Here is a 24,636-nt window from a genome sequence, read left to right on the forward strand (position 1 = left end):
TTGCATTTCATTTCTATGTCATGCTCTTGTGATATTCATGCCCTTTCTTTGAAATTTTCTTCAAGGGGGAAAGAGGTACCTATTTAAATGTTCTTTTTTTCCTTCTAAACATGTATCTCTTATTCATATATAATAGCTTTGGTGGATTCAAGGATAACTGACTATGATGATTGTATGCATATGTGCATGTATGTATGTATATTAGTTTACTGTGTGAATTTATTTACATGAATACATACAAACTTGCATAGTACTTGTGCTAAATTAAATTAATCATTCATGTCTAGAATTTACAAAAGAAATTATCCTTCCATTCAATCAAAACTATTCATACAAAAATAAGCATCCAAAAATCTATACTTACATATTATATTATCTCTTGGTGATTGAGTAAAGATCTCATGCATAATATCATCTAGGTAATGATTGGATGGATTCACATTAAGTCATAATAGGATCAAGCAAATGATCCATTTATGTTACTTCATACTTTTTTTTATTGAACATTTTGTTTAACATAATAAGTAATACTAGAATTATAAAAGTACAACTTATACTCTTATTTATTTTATTTAATCATATAAATTTAAGACTATTATTTTTCTTAAAATTAGACAATATATTTTTTATCACTAAAATACAAATATAGGTCTCTAATAGTTATCCTTTTTAATTTCAAGATCTTCATATTTAATGTGAAGAGTTTCCACTACTGGATAGTGGAATAGACACAATGTGGAGCCACATAGCTCATGGATTTTTTCACCAAATGATATTTTATTATATTTTTTTCCTTCAAAAATATTATAGGTGAATGTTATTCTTATTTTCCATACATTTAATAATTTTTCACTTGTCATCTAAGGTAATTTTCTATTATGAGATAGAGACATCTATCATAAGGATGGACATGCCAATTTTGATCATCCCTCTTTCAAAGTTGACTCCCTTATCAAATTAATGAAACTACTTGAAACTAAAACCCTAATTTTTTGCAACTTTCTCAATCATCCATTCACACAACCATCTTCCTCATACCCCACCATAGCATGCAACCCTTATTTGAGGTTTATATTTTAGTCCCTCTTGGGTTTTGAAACTCATTGCACCTATTTCAAAATGGCTCCATTGGTTTAAGGAGGTTCATATGTTTGATAAATTTAGTGTCCTAGGAAATTTAGTGGTTTCAATGTTTAGAAGGCTCTTGGCTTGGATCAGAGCATTGAGATTCAAAGACTATCATTTAGATTGAATGGTTCATATCAATTTGTGTAGATTCTTTCTGATGTATCCAAGAATATTTAGGTGTATTTTGGCTCATAATAGTCCATGCACCACAAATCAAAATCAAAGTTCACATTTCAAAGGCCAAAGGTTCTAAACATGAAACTAGTGATTCAAAGTGTTGGTCCATCAATATGAATGTATAGTTCAATGGTTCAAGTTTGAAAATTCCAAGGAGCCCATACCATTTTAGAAGACCAAGTCTAGTGATTTATATCTAGAAAATTTATGATATAGAAATTTAATATGGAGGAGGATATATTGGCATCATAAGTGAATCACCCTATATCCATAAACAACATATAATCTTCTATAAGTCTCTCTCCTTTAAAGACCCAATACATGGAGCCATTATCTTCATGAGTAGACTCACTCACCTCATAAGAATTCAATAAAAACTATTCATAATCAAACTAAGTATGCAAAAATATGTAGTTACAAATTATATTATCTCTTGGTGATAGAGTAAAGATCAAATACAATTTTCCAAGGTGATAAAATTGCATATGCATATGTATGCATGTATTTATGTATATATGTATCTCTGCATCTCTCCATTTCATTGTCATGCCCTTGTGATCTCTATGTATGTATGTATATATATGTGTATATATATATGCATACATACATAGACACACACATATGTGTTTATGTATGTATATATATACACATACATATATATAAAGAGAAGCTTCTCCAATCATCTGCTAGGAAAAATATAAAGAGATACATGTTTAGAAGGAAAAGAAAAGAACATTTACAAAGGTACCTCTTCTCCCCTTGAAGAAAATTGCAGAGAATGCAATACTACATTTGAGCCCAAATTACACCACAAATTACATCATCGTGGTAATTTGAGCCTAAATGTTGTAGTGCAAAGGGCACAGAGATCACAAGGGTATGACATAGAAATGAAATCAAAAAGCAAGGGCATGGATATCACAAGGAAATGACAACAAAATATAAAGATCATAAGGGAATGACAATGAAATGCAGTGATCACAAGGGCATGACAATGAAATAATAGATCTACACTAATCTCCACCAAGGACACAACAAAAATGGTAGAGATCATAAGGGCATGGTAACAAAATGCAGCAATTACGAGGGCACAACAATGAAATATCAACTAACATTTAGAGCTCTCTACTCTCTTTCATGTATAACTTTCCACAATCAAAATAAATAGGGAATGATTTATGTCTAGTTTTTTTTTTTGGATTTATATCTAAAATCAACTTCACATTATGTTGTAACTCTGGCATAGGTGCTTGATCCTTGATAGCTTTCATTTAAGCATTTCAACATTCAAGTTTTCAAGTTTCCTCTTCATTATATAGTCCTTCCCACCCTAAAAAGAACTTTGTTACTTCATCAAAATTATGGTTTGAACAAAGCCAATGATATAAAACCTACTACCACTTTGAATTTTTTTTGCCTCCAACATTGCAACCATATGATAAATGGGAATAGCACACACCTAAGCCATAACCTAGTTAAATTGGTCTAGTTTTTTATTAGCTAGGTTGATTGCAAATTCCTGTAGAATAGTCATTAGATTAGGTACATTAAAATAAACAATCAGTTGTTCCCTACTAGTAGGATCAAATATAGTTTTCCAAGGTGATAAAATTGTAGATGCAAATGCATCACTTTCATTCTAGGCATGAAGCACATTCCTCAATTTATAACAAATGGTTCGATATGAAGGCTCCATATGTTGCCACAACAATAGAAGCTAATGATGTAAATTTGCAATTTTGGCATCACTATATGATCTATAATGTTATGAAGTACTAAAGCTGATAGTAACTTCTCTCATGTCTCCAAAAAATGTAGCATAGGTTTAGGGTCCCTTGGCTCTAAGGAATTTGTAGCATAATTTTAGGGTATTAAATCCTTATACTCAACTCTTCACTAAAGTTATTCTCACTATCACAATTACATTACCTCTAAACCATGCAAAGGATGTTGAAGTGGTTCCCAACCTTGAAACACTCTTATAAGAAATGGTAAAGAAAATGTAAATGCAATACATTAAAAATTGCACAACTTGTAGTCTTTATATATATATATATATATATATATATATATAGTGAGAGAGAGAGAGAGAGAGAGAGAGAGAGAGAGAGAGATCATTTTTAAGGTGCTTATTACATAATAGATATTTTTAGAAATAAAAAATCCATAACCTAGTTAAATTGGTGTAGTTTCTGATCAGTTGGGTTGATTAAATATTCCTATAGAAATGTTATTGGATTAGGTACAATAAAATGAACAATCAATTGTTCCCAGCTAGCAGGATCAAATATAATTTTCCAAGGTGAAAAAATTGCATATGCAAATGTATATATGTATATATATATATATGTATATGTATATGTATATGTATATGTATATGTATATGTATATGTATATGTATTTATGTATGTATGAATGTATGTATATATATATAAATGCCTATGTATACATACATACATACACACATACATACATATACACACATATGTGTGTGCCTATGTATGTATATATGTATGTATATATAGAGAGATCTTGTGGATTGTAGAGATTAGTGGAGATCTATGATTTTTTTACCATGCCCTTTTGATCATTGCATTTTTTTGTAGTTCCCTTGTGATCTTTGCATCTCATTGTTGTGCCCTTGGGATCTCTATATATGTATGTATGTATGTATATACATATATATATATATGTATATGTATATATGTGTATATATACATACATGCACACATAAATGTGTCTATGTATGTATGTATATATAAACAAAGAGAACTTGGCAAAATAGAAAAATAATAAAACTCACTCAATAGTTAGCATGGCCATAGATGCAATGGCACTGCCTATTGGTAAGTAGATTACTCTTTCTCTCTCTCATTTTTAATGTGTTTATTTCACTTGAACTATTATTTTTTAGGGGGAATTTTGTAATATTGGATTCATTTTATGTAGGAGGCAATGAGGACATTCCTGGATGTACCCATGTGATGAATTTCTTGTGAGAAATGAAGACAAACTTCTCCTAGGAGTAGAAGAAGGTGATGAGGAAATTCCAGGTACTTTAAAGGTCGATATCATGACATTCTAGGTAACTTAACATGCTTATACATGTATGGATGTTTAGGTAATGAACCTTACATATAATAAAAAGGAATATGTGCTTCAAAACTAGCTTTGCATTAAAAAAAAGAATCATGCATGTGTAACCAATTTTACATTTGAATAAAGGGTCCCCTTATTAAATGAAGAAATCTTACTCATGGTCTATCTTAAGATATTTTAGTAGATTCAACCAAGTCTACGTAGCTTTTGAAAATAGAAGGCTAAACTATGAGTTTCAACATTAACTTGACAAGTCTATTTAGACCTATTGATTATTGTCACAAGCATTTAAACATAACTATATAAGGAGTGAGTTAGGACATATATAGGTTAACCTTTAATTAACTATAAACAAAAACAAAAAGGTTGCACTAGGGTATTACAATATTGTAATTATAGAAAACTGTTTGATTCACCCAAGTGTGTGTATGATGGTGAAGAGTTGTACTAGGTGAGTAAAGCTCACCAGTGGTTATAGGAATACAAATACATCAAAAAATTAGAAACTAGAACTACATATTTTTTAGAGTGAGTATTTCAATGGTCTTGATCCTACGGATATAGGTATGTAGGCAACCTGGTAGGTGAAGTATGCTTCTAGTGTGTAGATGCCTTAGACATACTTAGGTAGCACTTAACTATTTTAAGAAATTATATGTTAACTCATGAGGCTTAACCATTGCAGAAGCCTTTGCCACAATGAAATTACCTCTAAGCCATGCAAAGGATGTTGAAGTGGTCCCCAACCTTGAAACACTCTTATAAGGAATGACAAAGAAAATGCAAATGCAATATATATATATTGTGATTATTTATGTATATGTATGTATGTATGTATGTATGTATATATACATATGTATATGTATATGTATATCTATGTGTGTGTGTATATACATATGTGTTTACCTATATATGGATATATACAAGAGATCTTGGGACAATAGAAAAATTGATCCACCTAAATACATATTCTAGGTTCCAAATAATAAAATAATAAAACTCACTCAACTCATTCTAAATGACTTACCTCAAGATCCTACACAAATTATTACCATGTTGAATGCTCTCTCCATTGGCACCATTAGTGTAGGGGAACCTAGGTGGGCTTGTGAAATACAAAGGGCTCCTAGGTTATTTTATCCACACCACTAGGTGAATAATAGGCCTAACCTAGTCCTAGATTCATGTTAGTTAAGATGCGAAAGTTTTAAAAGGTCTAAGTTGCTCCTAGTTCCTCAAATAGGCTATATAGAACATTTTTTTGTTTAGAAGGGAAGAAAGGTCAAATAGGGGTTTGAAGGTCCTTATTACATGTTTTCTAACCATATAAGGCCTTTGGAAAAGTTTGACAACATTTTGAGCAAGTTTGGGATTCAAATGCTCAAAAATGCAAAAATTGCTCAAAAGTTGTCAATGTTGTCATTGAAAACATTGATAAATTTTTGTTGCATTTGAGAAATTTTTTTGTTAGAGTCTTGTAACTATAAAAAATAGATCAACACATTAAGGTAAAACCATATGTTGGATCCCCGGGTAATCCTGGAAGAAGATCTACGAAGAAAACTAGAGAGTTAGAAAGTATGAAAAATATTGCTGATGGGAGGCAGGCAACCATTCTATATTTTTCTCCTAAAAAATGGATATGAAGATCATAACCTGGAACATTAGGGGGTTGAATAGTACTCATAAATTGGACATTGTTAGGAATTTTGTTAGAGAACAAAAGCCTGATTTTCTCTTGCTTCAAGAGACTAAGATGATTAAAGAGAAAGTAGAACAGATCAAAGCTCTTAATAACTATTCTTTAAAAGCTATTAGTTCTGAAGGAGCTTTAGGAGGAACTTTGATGTTATGGAAGAAGAACTATTTCTCTAGAACTATTTTGTTTGCTAGTAAAAACCTTATGATAGCCAAAATTTCTAGTATAGGCCATAAGGAAGAGTGGTATCTTGTGAATATTTATGCTCCTAACTCAAAGCCTTCAAGGAAAAAGGTTTGGGATTTCATTTCTAACTTTAAAATGAATAAATATTCTACCCGATGGATCATCATGGGAGATTTAAATGTCCCTTTATATGACCATGAGAAAAAGGGAGGAAATGCTACTCAGTTGGAAGGAAGATTGGATCTAAGGGATTTCATCAATAATGAGGGCCTTATGGACTTGGACCTCCATGGAATCTAGTACACGTGGAGCAACAAAAGAATTGGCAATGAATGTATTCAGGCTAGGCTTGACCGTTCTCTTATATCTCCTGATTGGACTAAAGACTTCATCTATAAGTTGGAGGCTTGTCAAAAAATCAGTTCGGATCATTTCCCTCTTTTATTCTCTGCTGATAAGATTAATCTTAAGAAGAATTTTCCTTTTAGATTTAAGAAGATGTGGTTGCAGCACCCTTAGTTTGAAAATAAACTGAAAGATTGGTGGAATATTGAGATTGAAGGTACTGCCCTCTTTAGAATTGCTTCCAAGCTAAAAAAATGTTAAAAGGGAAGTAAAAAAATGGAACAAGAACAGCATTGGGAACATTTTTGAGAACAAATATGTGGTTAAGGAGGATATTCTTAATATTTAGGAAAAAATATAGAAGGAAGGTTATACCTCTTATCTCCTCCTTGAAGAGAATGAAAAGCTTGTCCAATACCATGACATCATTGCTAAAGAAGAAATATTTTGGAGATAGAGATCCCGATTGCTATGGTTGAGAGAAGAGGATAAAAATACTAATTTTTTCCATCTTTCCACTCTTAAGCATAGGGCCAAAACTCACATCTCACATCTTAAAAGGGGTGATGTGAAAATTGTTGATGACAAGGCTATCATGAATGAGATGGTGACTTTTTTTTCTTCCCTTATGGTGGTTGATTCTAACATTAATGTGGAAAGTCAGGCTGAACTCCTCAAAGTGATTCCACCACTAATTACTAAGGATTATAATAAAATGTTATGTTCAATCCCTAAGGATGATGAAATTTTGAAGGCTGTTAGTATGCTGGGAGGAGATAAAGCCCCTAGCCCTCATGGTTTCCCCATGTTCTTCTTCTAGAAGCTTTAGAAAGTGGTTGGTATAGATGTTTGTGACGCAGTTAAGGAATTCTTTGGGGCTAAATAGTTGCTCAAAGAACTCAATTCCACTTTTTTGTGCCTTATTCCTAAGAAAGTTGGGGCTAATTCTCCAGATCAATTTCACCCGATCAGCCTTTGTAACTCTTTTTATAAAATTATTTCCAAAGTTCTAACTTCCAAACTTGTTAAGGTGATCCCATTGATTATTGTTGATCAATAGAATGGTTTTGTCCTTGGTAGACAAATCCTTAATTCTATCATCTTTGCTCATGAGAATATTCATTCCTTGTCTTGTTCTAACAATCAGGGTTTCATTATGAAAGTGGACATTGCCAAGGCATATGATAGAGTGGATTGGTCTTTCCTTTGTAATATTTTGCTTGCTTTTGGCTTTGATCATAAGGTTGTGGGTCTGATTCACCAATTGGTTTCTTCTATCTCTATAGCGGTCTTGGTTAATGGTAGTTCCTCTCCTTTCTTTTTTCCTTCTCGTGGGTTGAGACAAGGAGATCCTTTATCCCCCTTCCTTTTTGTTATTATGGCTGATTGTTTGGGGAGATTTATTGGGGAGTTGGTCCAAAAAGGTCTGCTCAAGGGCTTACAACCTTCTTCTCAATAGTTAACTTGCTCTCATGGTCAATTTTTTGATGATACTATCTTCATGGGAAAGGCTGAAGTGAAGGAAGCTAGAATTTTAAAATAGGCTATTAACTTATATTATGTTGCTTCCAATCAAGGGGTTAACTAGAGAAAAAGTGTTGTGTTCTTCATGAACACCCCTATCCAAAGACAAATTAAAATTGTTAAAATCTTGGGTTGTTCTACAAGTTCTCTCCCTTCCTCTTACTTGGGGCTCCCCCTTGGTCTGAAGGTGCCTAATGCTTTCTTGGAAGATCTTATTAACAAATTCAGAAAAAAGTTGGTGGGATGGAAAGGTAATCTTTTAAGTTAAGCTGGTAAGTTAACTCTTCTCAAAGCCTGTCTCTAGAGCATTCCTACTTATGCTTTAAGTCTTTTTATAATTCCTTCTAAATTTGCTGATTTAATTGATAAAATTCAAAGAATTTTCTTATGGTTTGGCTCAAAGGATAAAAGGAGAATGCCTTTAATTGCTTGGGACCAAGTTTGTAAACCTCACAGTGAAGGGGGATTAGGAATTAGGAAAACTAGTAGTTTGAATAAAGCCCTTCTTGCCAAATAGGGGTGGAGAGTGTATCATGACAATATAGAGTGGAGTTCCATATGGAAACATAAGTATCTCTCCAATGCTTACTCCCTTCCTAATTTCCTTGATTCTCCTGATGTTATTCACTCTTCCTTCATATGGGTAGCTGTTCAGGGGACCAAGAATACATTAAGAAAAGGTTGTTCTTGGAAAGTTGGCAATGGATTTAAAGTGAATTTTTGGGAAGATATCTGGCTCTTGGATCACCCTTTGACTGAAGATTTTAATGACAAGACCTTTATTGATCATTGCAAGTAGAGATTTGGCCTTCTTGTTTTTCATTATTGGCAGAATGACTCATGGGTGAATTTAACTAATGTTAGCCAAGTGTTCAATAATATCCACTTATCCCTTAATGTTGTCTCTCTTTACCCTTATATGGAGGATGAGACTATTTGGTTTGCTGAACCTAGTGGGCATTTCAAAGTCTCTTCTATCTTTGCTCCTAAGAATAAGAACAATCAACCTCTTTGGTCTCTAGCTTGGATTAAGGGTCTCACTCCCAAAATTAACATTTTCTATTGGACTCTTCTCCAAAAAAAAATTCTAACTCTGGATAATTTGAAAAAAAGAGGTATAAATTTGGTTAACAGGTGTTCTTTATGCAGAAAGGGTTATGAAGATAGAGATCATATGTTTTTGAGTTGTTCTTTTTCTCAAGAAGTCTAGACTAAAATTTTGAACTTTTGGGGCATGACATGGGTTCATCAAAACAATGTGGAGCTTTCTTTTAAGAGTTGGAGAAGCCCCTCAGAGGATCCTAATGCTCAATTTCTTTGGAAACTAACACTCCCCCATCTTTGGTGGGGTTTATGGAAAGAAAGAAATAACAAGATATTCAGAAACAAAGATCTCTGAGGTTGGGTGCTGGGTCAGAATATTATAAGAGCATGCAAGGAGAATTTTTTGTCCTAGAGGGAGCCTACTCAAACCTTCCAACTTGATCACCCTTTAAGATCTCAAGATCCTAAGTTGAAAATTGATAATCCTAGATCGATTATAAAATGGCTTGTTCCTCCTAATGGATGGATCAAAGGAAATTTTGGCGGAGCTGCCAAGGGCAACTCGGGAAGAGCAGGATGTGGAGGTGTTCTTAGAGATCATATGGGAAATGTTATTGATGCTATTGCAATCCCTATTGGTCACTTGAATAGTCATATTGCTGAAGCTACTACTACCCTTTATACTACCATTTTAGCTATTGAGTTGGGGTACACCAAATTATAGTTGGAAGGTGATTCTCTGAATATTATAAATATCCTTGATAAAAAAAATACTACCTCTTGGTCTATAGAGGAAATGGTTATGAAAATCAAAACTCTTTTTCAAAATTTTGAAAAGGTGTTCATCTCCCATACTTATAGAGAAGCCAATGGGGTTGCTGATTGGATAGCTAATCACACAGTTCAAATAGGGCAAAAGATGAGGTGGCTCGATGACTTGCACAAACAAGTGGATCTTAAAGCGAGCATTAATTATGATGTTATTCATTCCAGAGTGGGAAAGATTTGATTGGATTAGAAATTTAATGATTTGAGGGAGTGGCCTTATGATTTTCAGTTTAGCATTCCCAAGGAGGTACATTCATGTGAAGGCTATATGCTCTCTGTACGTATTGTCAAAAAGGCATTCTTGATATCATGTCACAAAAAATTGGTCTCACTTCTTTCTCTCTGCTTTTGATATCTAGGTGTCTCTAGTTTTTTGTCTGCTCTGCAATATGGGAGGTGAACCGAGGAAGCAGTAACCCAAAAAAGGTGATGATTGGAAGCCTAGGTAGGACATTTGGAAGATTCTCCAGAAAGGGAAGGTGGCCAGCTACCTAGAGTAGTTGCATGGATTCAAACCCCATGTCACCACTGCCTTCTTTAAGAACTGGGCAGATGACAAAGTTACCCTACATGGTGTGTCTGTTAAGCTGATTGACGAATTCATTGCTAAAGTCACCAGTATTTCCATGAAAGGTATCAAGTTTTTGAAGTAGACCAGTATTTCCAATGCGGCCTGCAAAAAATTCTCAAAGACGAAAGAAGAACTACAATTGGAAAAGAGTGGCAAATTCTTTGACATGCAACAGATAAAAGGTATTTGGCATGATGTGCTTGGTTGTATTCGCGAATATTTCATCCTTGATGGTAGAAGTAAAAGGGTGCACAAATTTCACTTTGTTTTCCTCAACCATTTCAAGTACAAGGATAGAATCTCCTTCCCTTTCTATTTGCAATTTTCTTTGCTCCAAAGTTTGAATGCCCATAAAAAGAAACAGTCTCGACCCATATTACATGAAGTTCTAATTTTACTCATTGAGGGTTTTTGTAAAAATAAGTCCATTTCTTCGTCCCTGTCCACTACCAAGCATAAGAGTCCTAATCCCATTACAGGAAAAATAGATGAAGGTGTTAAAAAGATAACAAAAGTTAAACTGAAACCCTCTAGTTCTCAAAGACATATTGAGGAAGAGGACACTGAGGTGGAGAGCACTAATGGCTCTAACAAGGAGGCCCCTAAGGAAGAGGAGGGGACTGATGCTAGGGATTTTAGCTCTAACTTGGATGGTTAACCAAACTTCAAAGACAATAATGAGGAGGGGGGAGAGGAAGATATTATGGAGGTGAATTCAGAATAGAGCAAGTCTAAAAATGAGGACACTCATCTTGAGTCTGGGGGAGGTGACAAAGAGAAACAAAATAATGATTTAGCCATTTTGAGTGAGAAGTGAAAGATGGGGAAAGCATCCACTCCTCTGAAGAAAATTGAGGGACATGTTAAGGTGGGATAGAGCAACCATAATCAAGAGGATCCTGATGAGATGGAACCATTGGATGGGGGGGATTCATATTGATAAAGATGGCCCTATTCAACACACCATTGTTGATGATGCAGGTGACTCCCCGGAGAAGGAAACCAGTCTTTCCTTCCTCCACTCTGCTAAACAAAAAGCTCACTCTTTCCTTTAGGTTGACTCTTGGTTATATAATGAAATAATGGGGCTAAAGAAGAAAGTGGATACATTGCATCATAACCAGGAGGCTAACCGAGCTATTATTCAACACATGGAGGTGCAAATGGGAGATATCCAAAAAAAATAAAGGAATACAAGAAAAATCTTAGACTGCTCATCAGGGAAAGTGGAACAAAAATGGAGCAAGTTACCTCAAGCATCTATGCTACTGCAAAAAATCTGGGTAAAAAAGTTAATGAAGGAACCATATCTTCGAAGGGCCCAAGCAAGAGGACAAGAAAGAGTTCGAGGAAAAAAGCTTTGATTGATGCTACTTCTTTGGCTGCTAACTCCATCCAAGAAATGGCTAAGATTGGTAAGGAGGCTATGAAGATGATTATGAAATTGCAATAGTTTCTTGGGTCTACTTTTTTGGTTGGGTTCCTGTGCAGGTCCTATTTGTTGGCTGGTTCTTCTGGTTCCTGTGTTTGGTCCTAGTTTTTGGATTTTAGTTTTTTATACATACTGCCGATTCCAGGTCCTTGTAAAACCTGGGTTTATTATCTGGACTTTATTAGTGGTTTTAGGTCCCTGTAAAACCTGATTTTGATGCTACTTTTTAGTAGTTTTACGGTCTCTTTCCTTTTGGTTAGCATGTTTTTTCCTTTTTTGAGGATGTAAAAGGGTTTTGGGGTCCCTTCAAAACCTACTTTTACCATAATCTAAAACTATATAAAATAGTTAGGGAGAGACATAGGATGTGTGTATAAGGCCATCCTTGACCTAGTTGTAGAGTTGGAACTTGGAGTGAATTTTGGTTGTATGGACTGAATAACAAGATATAATCATAGTTTATGCTTTTGAGGAGTATTTGAATATTAATGGATTAGATTGTGAACTTTGATTTATTGAAGTGTTAGAGTAGGTTGATTTGGAATTTTGTATAGTTTTAGTTTGTGATTTCACAAGGTTTTAAGTGCTTGAATAAATTATGTTTTTTTCCTCATGCTCTATTATCTTGAAGCAAGTGACTAAGAAAAATGGAGAAATAACTCCCTCTTCCACCATAGTATCTGTATGATTTATTTTGATTTGGGAGATTACTCCTTTTACATATTGCATAGGTAAGGAGGCCCTTGGAAAGCAAAGAAAACATTTGTATGGTGATGCCCTAAGCGAGCCAGAGATGCATAGCTAGGGATCACAATCAAGTATAGAGGTGTTTGGGTGATTGAATGCACATGATACTTCAATCAAAGCTTGGTGAGTGTGAGTGTAAATAATCTCCAACCTCAATGGGAGGAAATGGAAGAAGTTCCATGGTGGAATTTTTTTTCCCTTGTAGACAACCTATTAAACCTTTGAAACCCTTATTTTTAGGCATATTTTGTGGTCATACTATATGAACACTTTGAGAACTGTAGACCTCCAAAATATTTGAGTTCTTTGAAAAATAGTTTTTTTGACCCCATATTAAGAATTTTTTCCTATTAATTGGGATTTTCTTCATTTGGAAGGAAAATTTTGTGTATCCTTATTACAAACATTCTTGAGAAATTTGCATGATTCTTGGAACTCAATTAGGGTTACAGTTTTGATTTTGGTTGAAGGTCTTGAAGAGAATCCAAATGTATTCCTAAGTGATCATTTCTTTATAGGAGGTTTCAAAAGAGTTTTTGGGTTCATTATGGAAGTGTTATGAAGTAGACAAGTGGGCTAAGCTAACCTTAGAGTATGATTTCTGAGAGAGAGTGTTCTTAATTAATGGTGTGCACTAGTTGAAAACACTAGGACCTCCTTGTTAGGATCCTAAGGGGAATAGGGTAGTTAGTAAACCTATTAGGTATAGAGAAAGACCTAAGGTACCCCTAGAAACAATTATGGTGGGAGCAAGGCTAGTTTTCACATCAAAGTGGTAACAACGCAAGTTAAAGACTTGGGAAGGAGGTGTAAGTCTATAGCTACTAGAGAGTTAGTGGGCAAGTAATGCATGGTGAAAAATGTAGAGCTAGATAAGGAAGTTCACGAGAAAAAGGAGAAAAATAGAGTCCTTGAAGAAGCCTTAACATAAGTGAAGATAAAGTTGGATGTAGTTGTTGATGCAGCCAAGAAGAAGGATGAAGAAAGCATTAACAAGGGTAAATAGGTAGTTGAGGAAGATGTTGTCTCTCAGCTAGACTCTATCTTGAATGAAGAGCCCTTCTTGAAAGCTATTGATGCCCTAGTAGGGAAAGCTTTGTAAAGTGTTCCTTTATTCAGTGGAAAGTTGGACATAGATGTAGTGATAGATTGGACAGATGGGATGGACAAATAGTTTGAATGTGAAGGGGTGTTAGAGGCACAAAAGATGAAAGTGTCCAAGTCAAGACTTAAAGGCTAAATCTTAACTTGGTTGAAATATGTCCAAGATGAGAGGATTAGTATGGGCAAGAAGCCTATAGCCAATTGGAATGCCATAGTTACCAAATTAAGGGAGAATTTTCTACCAGAGGACTATGAGATTCAGCTTCACAAAAGGAGACAAGGACTAAAAAAAAAAGATTTGGATGCAGCCTCTTAAACATAGGAGTTTTAGAGATTGTTCCTTAGATTCAAGAAGCAAGAAAAAGAGCCAATAAAAGTGGCTAGGTACTTGGGTGGTTTGAAGTGGAATATCCAAGAGGAGCTTAGTTTGTGGGCACCTACCACTATTCAAAGGTGGCATCAACTAGTCTTAAAGGTGGAGGGAAATAAAAAGAAGAAAGGAGATTCTAATTTCAAAGATAGAGGCAAGGTCAAAATTTTGAGAGGTCAAAGAGGAGGTTACTAAGGTACAAAAAATGAGCAGAAGAACCAAGGAGAGAACAAGCTCATAGAGCAAGCCACTAAAGCCAATCCTAGAAGAGGTTTTAGCTAGGGTAAACTTTATGAAAGCCTCCTTTAAAAAAAGATATCAAATATTGGCGAATCTTTCATTATTTTGAAAAAGAAAAATTATTTCTATGGGTGAATCTCTCAATTTTTTATTCTAAGTATGATTAATATTGGCAATTATTTTTGAATCATAATTTATTTGTATAAAATATTGATGAGTCTCAATAATAATAGGAAGTTCATTAATCACCATGGAATATTACAAATCAAAATTGAACATTTTTTTTACCTCATGGAATATTATGAGGATCATTACATATACTTTAAATCAATAGTTAAAACTAAATATTGGTGATATACCCCTGAAGTAACTAATAACTATGATAATTATTGGCCAGTTAAGTATAATTTCTCCAATAATATATTATATTTAGGTGACTCAAATCTAATCATTGAACAAATATTATGGCAAATATTTGAGTTTAAATTTTTCAATAAAATAAATTATTGAGCAATTTTAAATATTCTAGAACTAAATTTTAAAAAACTATGGTGATTTAGGTTGTATCAAATCTTAAATTATTAGCCAAATTGCTAGCCAAAAAAATCTATAATAAGCCAATTTATGAATATTAGCCACTAAAAATTACCTTGGTTTTAGTAGAGGGAGAGATAACCAAGGAGGCTCTAATAAGGGTAGAGTATCAAGAAAAAGTAACTCATACTTTTCTAGTATGAAGTGTTACAATTATGGTCAACTTGGCCTTCCAACATATAGATGCCCTAAGAAGCCCTCTTCTTCAAATCATGATAAGAGAGTGGTATATGCACAAGAGGATAGTTGCAAAGAGAATTAAGTGGATCATGTAGAATCTAAGAAAGGAGAGAACCTTATGTTTAGAAGGACATTGCTCAAACAACCTACTCCTAATAAACCCAAGCATAGGAGAGCTCTATTTAGGATTAGATGCAAGATCCCTGGAAAATTTTGTAAGGTGGTAGTAGATTTAGGCTCTACTAATAATATAATATCAAAGAAGGTAGTTGAAAATCTTAAAATAGCTAAGTTTCCCCATGTGAACCCATACAAAGTAACTTGGCTCAATAAAGGTCGCAACGTACTAGTGAATGAGCAAACTTGGGTTGACTTCTCCATAGTAGGGTACAAGGATAGGCTATTGTGTGACATCTTTCCCATCGATTCTTACTATTTACTACTTTGTAGACCTTAGCAGTATGATAGATAGACATTCTATGATGGAAAGGAAAACTCTATATCATCCAAGAAAGGATGTAAAACTTTTAAAATCCAATCATTATTGGAGGGAGAAGAGCCACAATCTATGGTGCATATTGTATTGTTATGTAGTGGGAAATAATTTTTCAAGGACCTCAAATATGAAGAGAGTTAAGGCTATGTAGTGGTATTTAAATCCAAGGGAGAAGTCAAGACAATTAAGGAGCCATTACCTACAAAAGTTCAAGCATTACTAGAAATGTACAAAGACATTGTGAGTGATAACACTCCTACTACTGTACCTCCTAGAAGAGTCATAAGCCATCAAATAAACTTTGTTCCTAGTGAATCATTACCAGACAAAGAAGAATACAAGCTCACTACTGACCAAAACTTGGAAGTGGCAAGACACGTAAAAGAGCTAATAGACCAAGGTCTAATCAAGAAGAGCATAAGCCCATGTGTAGTCCATGTTGTACTAGCATTTGAGAAGGGAGGAAAGTGGAGATTATATATAGACTCAAGAGCTATAAATAAGGTCATAATTAGGTATAGGTTTCTCATACCTAGGATTGAGGATCTCATGGATTGTCTTGGAGGAGCTATTTACTTCACCAAATTGGATTTGAAGAGTGGATAGCACCAAATCAGTATTAAGGAGGGAGATGAATGGAAAAATAAAATTCAAAACCATAGATTGGCTATATGAATGGCTAGTGTTGCTATCTAGTTTCTCTAATGCTCTTAGCACATTCATGAGGATCATGAATGAAGTAATTAAGGACTTCAAAAGAATATTTATGGTGGTGTATCTAGATGATATAATCATCTTTAGCAAGGCCAAGGAGGAACACATTAAGCATGTGGAAGCAATATTATGGAGACTTCATGAGGAGAAGCTTGTTGTAAACCCTAAGAAGTGTGACTTCTTTAAGAAAGAGATTTTGTACTTGGGTTTTTTAATGTCAAAGGGATTCTTCTAGATAGATCAAGAGAAGGTTACTACTATCCTCAATTGGCAACTACCTACTACATTTACTCGAGGGGGAGGGGGGGGGCAGGGGGGGGTGGGGGGGGGGGGGGGGGGTGGTTGAATTAGTAATCTACAAAATTTTGTCACCAACTAGATATTATTTATTAATTTGAACCATACATAAGAAAGTAAACAAGTAATGATAAATAGTAGTAGTAATCATGCACAAAGATAACTCATTACACCATATTTTGTTAACTAGGGAAACCCTAGCCAAGGGAAAACCCTGGTGGGGATGATACCCACTAGATGATATACTAATATATTTGTTCCTTATTAGAGGACATACCCTCTTAGGAGTCAATGAGAAAATTTATTATAGAGAGTCCCTATTAGAAGGCTTTGAATCCCTATTAGGAGATTCCAACCTTGTTGGGAGTTGTAGTAGAGTAGATGCAAGAAGAGCTTACTGCCCAATCATGAACTTATAATTACAAGAAGAAATCACTTCCCAAAAAAGTAATTAGTCCTTTGGTATATAAGTGTTTTAATTTCTTTCTTGACTGATCTTTGGTCTCAGCTTGATCTTGGATCACAAAATCAGCTTCTCAAAATTTTGCATATATCACTTCACAAAAGTTTGCATATCATTTATCACAATACAATTGCACAATTCTTTTCACAAGATGTCCTTTTCTAAATACCATGCCTTTTTGCAAATTGCTGCTAGGCCAAATAAGACCATAATATACTTTTCCAACTTAGAGTAAACATTTAGGATGTTGACACTAATTCGTCAAGTAATTATTTTGTTTACAAAATAATTCCTTTACCTTTAATTTCATTGTTCTATTTCACTGGTAAAACATGAATCTATTTTTTGTATACTACAAATTGATGTTTGAGGTTATACACATCATCATCATCAACAAGTATATTGTCTCCATATAACTTTTCCAATCATAATATGATATTAGTAAGAAGTTACATACATAACAATACACTGTTGTAAACCAATTTCATACTTATACAATTTTCTGGGTACCAAAAGCTAAGTATCTTTGTTTCCAAGGTTTTCTACAAGCATGTACATCATGTATTTCCATAAATGAGAATAATTACATATCTTCATTAGCCAATTGTCAACAATCTCCCCCTTTGGCATTAATGGCAATAAAAAAGGGAAAAGTGGCTAAGTATCAAAAACTTGTCCAAAACATTACAGTATCAATACATTAATCATCTTTTACAACTTACACATGCTCCCCCTTTTGATATGATTTCATACCTTACCTTTCTTACAATTTTCTTATGCAGCTTCTCCCCCTTTGACATCAATCACCAGGTCAAAATATCAAAAATTTTCAAAACTTGTTCATCTACTGTCAAAAACTCTGTTCATATACCTTAAGTTGATAACATCTTCATGCAATCATCAAAACTTTCCTTGAGATTGTTCAAACCTTTTATTCATGTACCCTTGGTTGTTTTAGCAAAAGTGAGAATTTCACATAGTGCATATGATGCAATCTCAATTGCATTGAGATAAGAGTATAAGAAATTTGAATAGGTGTCCTTTAATTTGACACATTCCTTTGACTGTCTCTCAATAGTTGTTATCTTCAAAGCACTAGACTCTCTAAATTATGATAATCTCTTTTTAAAAAAATCTTTCTCAAGTTGTAGTTTCCAGATATCACTATGAACACTGGTCACTTGTCCTACAAAGTCATCAACTTTGTTGGAAGTTTTCTACATTTAGCTTGATAGAGCTTCTAGCTCACTTAGCTTTCCATTAATATTACTATCAAAATCCTTGGTCAACTTATGAGATATAGTACACTTAATGTAAAATACCTTTCCATCTTGTTGACATCTTTGAAGTTCCTTGATACAAGTATCAAGACTTAGCAAATCATTCTTGATATTCTGACAAATGGTGCTAAATAGATTAGCATCATGAGAAATTTGGGCCTTGGATTCTGCAACATTCAATAAATTTGTAAATTCTTCATCAAAAGACTTTAATGCTACTTGTGCCCTCTATTTGGGATCTAACTTTATATGCTTGATTGCCAGAGTATTGTGTAATCTGTCAGTTACCTCCATTAAGGTTCTTTGTAAATTGTTTACTTTTTTGTTCTTCTTAATTAGTTTTATTAGATATGAGATCAAGTTAGTTTTATCATCATCATCACTTGTTAGGCTAGCAATTAAAAGTAGAGTAGATGAACTAGATGGTTTAGTTTCATCTTCCCTTTGCTTCTTATTTGCTACCTCCTTAGTTCTTCTCTCTTCTTTCTCTTTCTCTTTCTTTTTCTTTTCTTTCCTTCTCTTCCTTTTCTTCCTTCTCTACTCTTTTCTTCTTTTCTTCCTCTACTCTTATTTTCATTTCTTCTTTAAGAAATTTCTACTCGGTTTCTTCAATCTTTCTCTTTTCTACCTCTAGTTGCCTCTTTTTTCCTTCAATTTGTTTTAACTAATCTTGAATGACCTTGGCCTAAGATTCAAACTATTCAAAACTTTCAAAAGGGTTAATGTCATTAATGTTAATAGTAACATTAGTATGGTCAATCTGCATAGTGTCACCTCTTACTGATACTTCCAAAGTTTTAGGTGCTAGTGTAGGTGTTGCCTTAGACTTTATCATCATCTAACTAATAGCTATAGTTTTTTCACTCTTTATTATATCCGTCTCACCCACCATAAATATAAATGGTCTCTCCTTGTTCTTCAAGTAAGGTGCCATTTTGTTAAACATTTTCTTAACTTCTTCCTAATCATTTGTTTTGCATATAGTCCTTAACATAGAATTCTAAAGTTGCATATCCTCTTCCTGAGCTAGTGCTTTCTTCTCTATAAGTCTATCATAGACTTTCTAATTTACTATACCTTCAATATTCTCAAGTTTCAAGTTGTTAGCAATCATATATCTCATAGTAGAGATATTAATATGATCTTTCTCAATATCATTATATAAATCATAGAATTTGTTCATCTAAAAAAATTTGCAATGGCTAAGTTGATCTTCTCAATCTTCGGCTTCCAAGGTTGACTTTCTTTTCTTGCTGTCTATTTTGAAATAGTGACTTTTTTTGCCTATTTTACTTCTTCTTCTTCTTCTTCTTCATTGGATTTGACAATTGTCAACAATCACTTCTATCTTTTTCCTAGTCTAGTAGCCTATTGATTGACTCTTTTAGTCTTGGTAGTCATAGCTTCCACTAATCTTTCAAATTTTCTCTTCAGCTCACTTGGTTGTTCAATTGATACTGTAGCATATGGAATGCTCTATCTAAATGTATTTATGTGATAGACACACCAAATGGTTGCCTAATTGATAATGGTTGCACATACATTATTCTTTGTTTCATTGTTTGTTTTACTGTCTATGACTCACTTTATGTCATACTAGCTTCAGTTAGAGATTTCTTCATTATTGTCTTAATCTTTTTATAGATTCTTTCTCTAAGGATGCTCGATAAGCTGATTGGGTAATCTCTTCATATGTCCCAAATTTGTACTCAACTTGGTCCTTTTTGGATTTCAACAATAGATCAATATATTCAATTGCTACATCATCACTTAACTCATAACCCAAGGGATCAAGAAATGCATCCTAAGGTTCTACTACTTGAATATGAGTTAAATTTGTATCAACCATAACACATATATAATTTTTGAATCTTTTTACAATTGCAGTTGCAATTCTAAGTCTTTGTTTTATCCCATTCTAAAATATTTTCATAATCAAATTTTCATTATCTAAGATTTTGTCTACTAGATGTCTTCTACATATATTTGTAATCTTTTCCATTGTTCATCTCTCACTACTCATACTCTATGTAACTAATAAGTATGGAAATCTCTTAAGTACATGAAAGAATATATGATTGATTAATGACTGAAATCTAAACACAATATTATTGGTCCTCTTGATTTTCTCTAAGTTATCAAGGAGTTGTACTCTTAGAATTTCACTTAGGTTAACTTGTTCTTTATCATCACAAACCTTATAAGCTACATAGATGAATCGTACTGATAATTCATCAATCTTAAAAATTGTACAAATAGAATAGGCAATGATTTTGCTTAGGAATCTTACATCATCTTGTTTAATGGCGCTGATCACCATGGCCTTCCCATTATAAATTACACTAGTGTAGCTCTCAACCTTCTTCTTAACTAGTTTCTCACCTATACATACACTGCCTTATTTGCTAAGACTAGTTACCTTATGAATAAGATTAGTTGAAATGTCAACTACATTGTCTTCCATCCACAAATTTCCATCATGAATTTACTTAGTATAATTTGTGCCCATTCTTCAGTGTCCAATTCTTGGTAGAAATGATATTTGACTAAGTCTAAGTCTTTCAAATGTTCAAATGTGGTATTTACTAACATATCATGGTTAAAGATAATTTCCATATCTTTGTTCATATGATCACTCCCAATAGTTTCAAACTTGCTATTAAGATAACTTTTTATGTCTTCCAAATACACTATGTTGTTTAAAGTAATAGATAATGTTGAATCACGGTTTCCTTCTATGGATTTCATAGAAACGATCTTCAATTTTGGTCTCTCCTCATTCTCAACATTATGAATTACTGACATATCCATGATTTTATCAAATATAAACTTTATCAAAGAAATTCTATGGAGAAATGGAAAAATACCTCTTTCTAAAATAGTGTTTAGTTTAAAATTGCCTTGTCAAGTTGATTTTGAGTGCTCTATGCTTTTTATGTGATCACAATGAAGTGGTAATCAAGTCTATACTCCATTTTATTCATTCAATTCAAACTTTCATTAATTGCATACTTTGCAAACATGAAAAAGCTATCGATTACATTTTGAAATCAAATATCTACTCAAAATCTTTGTTTGATCTTCAAATACTACCTGAGGTTTACCATAGCTTAATTGTATCATGAAAATGCTCTAATTAACTTCGCTCGACAAAATTCTATGTAAAAACATAGTTTTCATCTTTTGCTATAAAATTAACTTTCTTTGTTATAATAGTAACTCTTAATTTGTTTGTAACAAGTTCCAATAAGCTCCAAATTGCAAGAAAGCTTAGCTATAGTCTAAACTTATCTTGATACACCTTTTCCCAACTTTGCTACCTCTAGTTTTATCTCTAAGTGAAGTTTCAAATTCTAGTGTTGTGAACAAGCTTAATTCAACTTGGTTGAATAAAACTCAATTACTGACTTTAATCTTCCTATCTCTGCATCAGTTAACTTGTCTTCATAAATATTCAATCACTTTATAAATGCATCATTAAGTTCTTATTGACATTCACTAACTACATTTGTTTGTTCCTCACTATCTTTTTTAGTTTTGGAGTTCCTTTCATGGTTCCTTATGCCATTTCTGATGTTTTTTTATTGTTCCTTCTATTTCTAAAGTTTATTCCATTGTTCCTTCTATCTTTGAAGTCTCTATCCATTCTACAATACTTTTTTGTATGTCTAAAGTTATTTCATGATTGAAATACTAGAGTTCTACTTCTAGGATTTTCTTGATCAATAGGTGCATGATAATTCCAAGTTATGTGTCCAAGGTTTTTATACTTATAACACATTATCTACCTTCTTTCTTCATAAGTTCTTCCTTCTTCCTTCTCTTGATTTCCTCTCATTAGCTCTTCTATCTATAGGGTCAGTATTTCCATACATTCTACTATTCCTTCTATCATTATCATATTTAGGTTTCCTATAATCAATTGCTTTATGACCCATACCATGACAATTATGACAATAAAAATTCATAAAATGATTAAATGACTTATTTGTAAAATCTCTTTTCATATGACCTATTTCATTACATGAAAAACACTTACCTCTAAATTCATACCTATTTTCCTTAGGAGATTTGAATTTCTTTGGTTCATCCAATATCTCAACTAACTTGTCTTGTCCAAATTCTTTAGGTTTATTAGAAGATTGACTAGATTCAATCTTATCATTAGATTTATGTTTCTCTTTCAAATCTGATTTACTTTTAGGTTTCTTTGTAGACATGTTAAATAAATAACTAAGACTAGTCTTATCATAAGTATGTCTTTGTATTGACATTGAATCATCAAGATTTTCTCTAATAGATTAAAGCTTTTCAAGTTGTTGCTTGCATTGAGTTAGTTCACCTTTCACAATAGTGTTGTACTTATGAAGTTCTTCATGATCTTCTTTCAGTGCTTCAAATTCATATGTCTTCTTGATTAGACTTGCTCTAAGATCTATATTTTCAATCTTTAAATTAGATTCAATTTTTCTAGGATCATTCTTCAAGGTCAACTTTAGATTGGTAATCTTCAATTCATGCTTCAAGATCTTGTATTTTTTCTCCATTTTTGAATAATCATCATCATTAGTTTTAGATTTAGTAAGTTCCAACTTGGATTTGAGATGTTCAATCTTGTCCTTCAATAGTCTAATATATACTTTGGAGTCTTCATATCTATCTTTTAAATTATCTCTTTCTTTAGTAAGGAGATCAATTTGTTCAAGTTCCTTTTCAAGGTTCTCCATCAATTGTTCTATATCCATAGTGATCTTACTCAAGTTGTTAAGCCTCATTTGAGTAACTATACTTTGATACCAATTGTTTGAAATAGAAATTACTGAGAGGGGGTAGGGGGTTTTGAATCAATTATCTAAAAAATTTAGTCACCAACTAGATATTATTTATTACATTAAACCATAGATAAGAAAGTAAACAAGTAATGATGAATAGTAACAATAACAATGCACAAAGATAACTCATAATACCATATTTTGTTAACTAGGAAACCTTGGCCAAGGAAAAACCCTAGTGGGGATGATACCCACTAGATAATATACTGATATATATGTTCCTTGTTACATGATGGACCCTATTAGGAGTCAATGCAAAAAATTAGTATAGAGAGTCCTTGTTAGGAGACTTTGAACCATTGTTAGGAGTTGTAGTATAGTAGATGCAAGAAGAGCTCACTACCCAAACAAGCACTTCCAATTACAAGAAGAGCTCACTACCCAAACAAGTAATTAGTCCTTTGGTATATAGGTGTTGTAACTCCTTTCTTTACTGATCTCTAATCTCAGCTCAATCTCGAATCACAAAATTAGCTTCTCAAAACTTTGCATATATCTCTTTACAAAAATTTTCATATCATTTATCACAATACAATTGCATACTTCTTTTTGCAAGATGTCCTTAAACAAATACCATACCTTCTCACAAATTTTTGCTAGGTTGGCTAAGCCCGTAATATACTTTTCCAACTTAGAGTAAACATCTAGGATGTCAGCCCTAATTGGTTAAGTAATTATTTTGTAAACAAAATAATTCCTTCACCTTTAACTTTGTTGTTCTATTTCACTTAAAAAACATGAATATCTCTTTTTTGTACAGTCTGTATTGATGTCTGAGGTTATACATGTCATCATCAACATGTATACTATCTCCATGTAACTTCTCTAATCATAATATGATGTTAGTAACAAGTTACATACAAAACAATACACTCCTATAAACCAATTTCATACGTAGACAGTCTTTTGGGTACCAAAAGCTAAGTATCTTTATTTCTAAGGTTTTCTACAAGAATTTACTTCATGTATTGCCATAAATGATAAAAATTACATATCTTCATTAGCCAACTATAAAAAAGTAGAAACCCAACCTATTTTTCAACTACCTAGTTTTGAGAAACATTTCACCATAGAGTGTGATGCAAGTGGCCTAGTAGTAGGGGGAGTGTTGAGTCAAGAAGGTAGGCTAGTAGCCTTCTTTAATGAAAAAATTAAATATACCAAAAAAAGGTATTCATCCTATGATCTAGAACTATATGCACTAGTTCAACCTCTTAGTAAATGTATACACTACCTATTACCCAAGGATTTTTTTGTATTTATAGATAATCAATCTCTCAGCTATA

This window comes from Cupressus sempervirens, chromosome 5 (assembly GCF_028749045.1).
Source record: "Cupressus sempervirens isolate cs-2001-9-10 chromosome 5, ASM2874904v1, whole genome shotgun sequence".
Taxonomy (NCBI): domain Eukaryota; kingdom Viridiplantae; phylum Streptophyta; class Pinopsida; order Cupressales; family Cupressaceae; genus Cupressus; species Cupressus sempervirens.